This window comes from Nicotiana sylvestris, chromosome 3 (assembly GCF_000393655.2).
Source record: "Nicotiana sylvestris chromosome 3, ASM39365v2, whole genome shotgun sequence".
Taxonomy (NCBI): domain Eukaryota; kingdom Viridiplantae; phylum Streptophyta; class Magnoliopsida; order Solanales; family Solanaceae; genus Nicotiana; species Nicotiana sylvestris.
Genome location: NC_091059.1, coordinates 28931120 through 28938142, shown reverse-complemented (window position 1 = coordinate 28938142; position 7023 = coordinate 28931120).

Here is a 7023-nt window from a genome sequence, read left to right as displayed (position 1 = left end):
AATTGTAGTGGCTGTAGTAACAAAAAAAGAATAATAATATATGTTAAGTGCTTGAAAGAAATAGCAGAAGAGAAGTGAGGGAAGCCAAGGTAGCATGTCTACTTACGCTCCACATTCCACCTCTCGGGGAATGGTATTTTTTCCGCTAGGATCAGGTCAGAAGTCCTAACTTGGACAAATTGGCTTATCCATCCCCCCTTTCTGAGATCCTCGGTATAGGCAAAGGGGGTACTTGGGGCTCAGCAGCGGAGTTTGATTAAACCCTCACAGAAGAGATGTGGGCTGTACATCCTGATCAGATGATCAAGAGTGAAGGGAATCTCCCCAATCAAGTTCATGTAGTACCTGATCATGTAAACGACACTCCAGAATGAAGGATGAATCTAGCCAAGGGTCACTTGGCATCATTGGTAGAAGTCGATAATCACGAGGTCGTGATATCCTCCTCTAGAGAAGGGATATCCACAAGCACCACGTCCCCCCAGCGACAATCAGCTTTTACTCTTCCGATGTCTGTTATCGAGCTAATATACTGAGTCACGGGCTCGCTGCACCTCGACTTCGAAGAAGGTCTCTCGACCTTGGAATCAGAAGCCATCGCAAAAGATCCCAGAACACATTCCTCCGCACGAGGAGGCATTGTCACTTCACCTTGAGATAAAAGCGAAGAGGATGAGGCCACGGCCCCCTAGGAAGTGGAAGAGGAAGTTTTCGCCATTTCTAGAAATTTCCGGGAGAAGAAGGAGAGTTATGTTCCTAAGAGAAAATGAAAGCAAATGAAGAATGAACATTTGTGTGGTTTGGGAATGCAATGAATTATAGAAAACAAGAAGGGGAGTATATATAGAAACCCTACGTGCGTATTAAAGAACTCAAAGAGACATCCAACTGCCATAGTCAATGTGAAAATCTTCAGGGGCTACATGTGCGTCGTATCTTGGCACCCTGTGACTGACGTCGCTACAAGAGTATCAGAGTGGGAAGAAATTCAAGGTCGTTTGTTATCACTTCCACTCTATGAAACGCGGAGACTATATCTGTACGGCAAAATCAAGGGGGGTCCAATTTCCCCGTCATTATGATGCCCTGCGAACATGCTTCTCAAGGTTCGAGATCGAGGCCGAGGTTTGCTATCGAGGGCGGTCGGGGCCTGACCTCGGGGCAGTGCAGATCAACAACTATATTATAGATGAGGGTGGTTCCCAAGGCGCTTAGCTAAGACTAATAGAGCCTAGCTTACTATTCTAAACCCATCTCAGGGCTTCAGAACATCATATCGAGCTATCCCATCCCTACTCTTTTATCATTAATGTATTTTGTACTATGTTGGAATTCACCTCCTATATAAAGAGGATCCAAATTGTTTTATGGCACACCGTTGCTTCAGCTACTTCACACGAAATATACAAGAACATTCTCTTTGCTCTGTAGCACATTCTCTCAATATTATTTCTTCCATTTATTGTCTTCATACTTGTTCTTCATTTTTTGCTTATCATTGGCCATAAAGAGCATCCATTGATTTTATTATAATCGTTAGTCACATAGCTACTGCCTCCGATAGCTCATAATCGAGCTCCTGGATTGATCTCGATGCATAGAATCGACATGCCCGAGGCCCCGAGTAACCAACCTATCAGTTTGATTATAGCAATCTTCTTAACTTTATTTCGTCTCTAAATCTCATATACTTAGCATCAACTGCTTAACAAACTAGCATCGAAATAGATCTCATATTTTTAGAGTCCTATCAATAAATTTAATTGTTATTACCATTTTCAGGATAAACAATATTTTGGGAATACGTCCCGAGCTAAGATACCCGGGATTTATGGACTAATACCATACAAAGTACCACATGGCCATGAGAGTAAGGTGTATAAGGTATGTGAAAAGTGAGTAATATGTTAAGTAATTTGAGATAAATCTTAATTATGTGGGTGATTGGTTAATTATTGGATAATGAGATATTACCCATTTAATTAAGGACTTATATTGGATAAAGATTAAGGGCATGAGGTGGCAGCCATATAAGAGCCACTAGGTGACTCTTAATTAAATGTGCAAGATGGCAAAATATGCAAAGTGAGTCATAAGACGTATGACACCTTGTTTACATGTAAGGATTCTTGGATATGGGATAAGGATAAAATGCCTTTAATGAACTACCTTTTCTTGATCTCTTTATTTGTAAGACATAAGACTTCTAATTAAGCAAATAACATCCCTACATCACTAAATGATTAGAAATGCTTGCTGGAGAATGGAATTGTACAAAAAGAATTCATTCAACCCTTTACAATGATATTGCAACGTAAATTATAAATTCTAAGGGATCACAGTGCAATCGTTTTCAATAATATCATACGGATTCATCCCTTTGATCCTCCGTTACATGTTTTCGGAAAAGAGAATCGGTTCAAGTATGTTGAGGCTATCCCTTTTTTTTTGGCATGATCAATATGATGCAAAAGAAATGTGTAAATGCACAACTCCCATAAATAACTCTATTCATAGAAATGATAGAGATGCTTATGTTCTTGATTTTCCATGTGTCACATTATTCTATCATCTGTTCATGGGTCTCTGAAAAATACGTATGTTGAAAAAAGTTTATTTTATGATATTATTCTAAAGAATTACAGTCTTATGACACTCCAAGAGATTTTATTGACATACTTCTCATGCATTGCATTCATGTAAATTGACCCATGACCAGATGCCATTATATACGCATATATATGTATATATATATATAGGTATATGGGACATGGGAAAAGGTTATAGCGTTATATACACACCACCACCTGATCAGCTAGTGTATGTTGATAATTCGCCCACAATGGCCGAGATGATATGATGGGATGCCCTCAGAGGCGTAATGATGTTATGGCGTTATATACGCGTATATATATGTATATGGGTTATGAGAAAGGTTATGGCATTATATACGCACCACCACCTGATAAGCTGGTATACGATTATGATTTTGCCCATAGTGGTTGAGATGATATAATGGGATGCCCTCAGAGACTTGATGATGTTATGAACACATGTACATATGCATGGCATGACATTCATACGCACATGCATTACACTATAAGTATTAAATAATTTACAAAGTTTTCCAAACTTACAGGTTGAGTCATTTACTCTATATTATTTCCATGTTTGTTATGTACTTATTTATGTGCCTTGCATACTTGGTACATTATTCGTACAGACATCCTTTTTGCCTGAGGATGCTGTGTTTCATGCCCGCATGTCCCGATAGACAGGTCGAGATCCCTCCAAGTAGGCTATCAGCTCAACGAAAGATGAAGGTGCGCTCCATTTTCTTCGGAGTTGCTTGTTTGGTTAGTATGATTGGACGTGTATTGTTTGGTATGGCAGGACTCTGTCCCGACCTTTATGAAAATTATATATTCTTGAAGGCCAGTAGACAGATGTCATATACGTAAAAGATTGTATGGCTTTGTCAGCCTATGTTCAATATACGAGTGGTTATTTTTGTCTTATAGGCCCTTATGTTTTATGTATAAGTTGGTATTACATGTTGTACCCTACTTATCTCACGACAACCTTCTAGCTCAATTATCCATGATAGTATGACACGAAAAGATACGTTATGTTGGTACTCTATTGAGTAAGGTACTCGGTGCCCGTCGCAACCCATCGGTTTTGGGGGCGTGTCAAAAGTGGTATCAGAGCAGTTCTGTCCTAGGGAGTCTACAAGCCGTGTCTAGTAGAGTCTTTTGTATAGGTGTGTCGTGCACCACACTTATAAGAAGGAGGCTACAGGGCATTTAGGACTGTCGCTCTTTCTTCTTACTCTAGATTCCAACACGCCACTGAGAGCTCGAACAATGAGACCATGATAACGGCCCTCGAATTTCTAGATTAAAGACGAGAAGCCTCGATGGTCTGAATGGCCGCCCAAAAGAAAAGGATCGAAAGATATTATAACAGGAGAACAAACCTCCGATATTTTAGAGTTGGGGACTTGGTTCCAAGGAAAGTAACCCTTAACACCCGAAACTCCAATGAAGAAAAACTGGGCCAAAATTGGTAAAGACCATACCGCGTCCTCAGAGTAGTCAACAAACGATATTATTGATAGGGCATCCGATGGAAAATTCCGAGAACATCCTCGAGCACCCGTTGCACACTTTTCCTTCGGCCGACTTTTGTCCCTAGAAGGGTTTTACCGACAAGGTTTTTAATGAGGAAACGACCATACAACTCCTGAAGGAGACTCAACAAGTGTTCGAGATTTGTTTTTCAATCCACCTCAAATACTGGGCCCCCCCGGAAGGTCATCTACTCAGGAAAGCCAAGGCACCCCAATAGGGAAAGTAATGTACTGGGCCAAACAATTGAATGAACCGTGCCCTTATATAGCAGCCATGCTTTTAACGGCAAAAACATGTGTACTTGTACCAGGTAATCAAACAACACTTTTCATCAAAGCACTTCACGCTTCAAAAGAAACTTGATATTTTAGCAAAGATGAATCCTCTAGCAAAAATGTCCCGAACACCAGGAGACTGATACCGAAATCTTAAAAAACATGAGACCTCAGGGTCGGGATCTCCAAAATCGTAAGCCCTCAATGAGGAAATATGAAGTTTGCAAATAATAGCTCCCAAGTCTAGAAGCCCTCGATGACTCAGGGACTGCCATAAAGCGCCACCTCCATCGACTTGTTAAAACCCGAGGCCATAAGACCCCGAGCGGGCAGACTCGGTGTCATAAGATAGACATAAGGCATTAACTATATCTGTAAAACCTCAACAGCATGTAAAAACTATAAAACCCAACGACATGTAAAACTTGTAAGACCTCAACGACATGTAAAAGCTGTTAGACCTCAACAACATGTAAAAATTGTAAGACCTCAACAGCATGAAAAATCTGTAAGACCTTAACGACATGTAAAACCTGTAAGACCTCAACGACATGTAAGAATTGTAAGACCTCAACGACATGTAAAACTTTTAAGACCTCAACAACATGTAAAACCTGTAAGACCTCAACGACAAGTAAAAATTGTAAGACCTCAACGGCACGTAAAAATTATAAGACCTCAACGGCACGTAAAAACTATAAAACCTCAATGACATGAAAAACTTGTAAGACCTCACTAAAGGCATAGATCCAATCCCAAAGTTTCGGCTATATATCAAACTGGTAAGACCCCTAAAAAGTCATACCCTCGATATAGATGCCGAAACTACCTCATTCGGGACTCAAAGGCTCCGGGCGAACACAAGTGACTCTGGTCACACAACTATACCAGCGGAACTAACCCGACTTGGGGACTCTCGACCGTCGCTACAAGGTGTAAGAGCCATTGTTGCCAGCCCACATAGGCCTTCAATTAATCCGAATCAACTTCAGAAAGAACTGATTAAACAAGCTACTCTCGGCATAGGAAAAAGAGCTTCGACCATGTTAGCTCCATATCACATGTTTCAATATACTCAGCCTCCGAGCCAAACCTAGTAAGGTGCTCAAACATCACCGTGAGTTACCCAAATCAAGGTTCTTCCCGAACCGACGACGGGTTAGGCAAATTTACTTCAAAAGCCCTTAACGGTAGGATAATAAAACCTACATAAATGGTCTCATCGAGCAAGCATGTAAGAGCCATTGTCTCCAACCTAATGAGCGTAAAGGCCGCACACATAAAAGTCGCTTCAACCCAGGGTGTAACAGCTACTATTGCCAGCACACAAATATTTGAAAACTTTAGGGTCGATTGAGCTCGAGTCAAAACCCGACTGGGAGACTGAACCCAAAATAGTTAACTACATATGCCTAAGGGCAAAGCGTAAGAGCCATTGTCTCCAGCCTAATGAGCCTGAGGGACGCACAAATAAAAAGTCGCTTCGACCCAAGACATAAGAGCCACTGTCACCAGCCCACGCAAATTCGAAAACTTGAGGGTCGATTGAGCTCGATTCGAAACATAACTTGGAGACTGAACCCAAAACAGTTAACTACATATGCCAAAGGGCAAAGCATAAGAGCCATTGTCGCCAGCCTAATGAGCCACATGGCCATACACACAAAAGGTTGCTTCAACACAAGGCATAAGAGCCATTATCGCTAGCCTAATGAGCCCCACGACCGTACACAAAAAAGGTCTCTTCGACCCAAGGAATAATTGCCATTGTTGCCATCCTAATGAGCCATAAGGCTACGTGCACATAAGGTCTCTCCAACGCAACGCGTAAGAGCCTAAGGGCGAGCTCGAAATCCTAAAAAATTGAGGGCCAGATGAACTTGAGTCTAGATCCAACTTGGAGAAAGAGCTCGGCCTAATAAAAATGCCTGAAAGAAAAAACACAAGAGCTCAAATGCCAGCTTACTCTAAGAAGTAACCGACTCAGTGTGTACGAGTCATTATCACCAGTCTTGATGATAGTGAAGCTTGGGGGTCTAACCCGAATGTGGGACCCTAGTTCGAAAGTCAAAGAACATCACATAGTATTTCCGAAAAGCAAAAAGGAAGGAAGGAACAGAAAATAAAAAGACTTCTTATAACCTCCAGGGGGATGTTTACAAGTCTTGAAAAAACCCTTACAAAGAGAGAACCAAACAGAATCTTAATCTACCATCTAAAGGAGGTCTCCGGTGTCTCCACCAAAGGTTGCACCCCGACACTACGGGTCCTTTAGCGGCCCTTCTTCAATGGCCTCTTCCCCTCATGAGGCTCCGCCTTCTCTTTTATCACCTCTTCGGCCACTGCTCGGTGCACCCCCAAAAGCAAGCAAGGCAGCATCTCTCTTCTCCAGGGTCTCCAGTCTCTCGAACTCAGTATGCAAAATGATATCTCCCACATGTATGTCCACTGCCCGAATAAACCTCAGCTCAGCCCCCTCGAGTGCCCCTCCAACTTGGATGTTTGTAAAAATAGCATTTTCTCCATGCAAAGATATAAGTGTCTCGACTTCAGTCTTAATCTTGGATAATGCAGCCACCAACTCGTAATAGATACCTCTGTACTTTCCAGTTTCC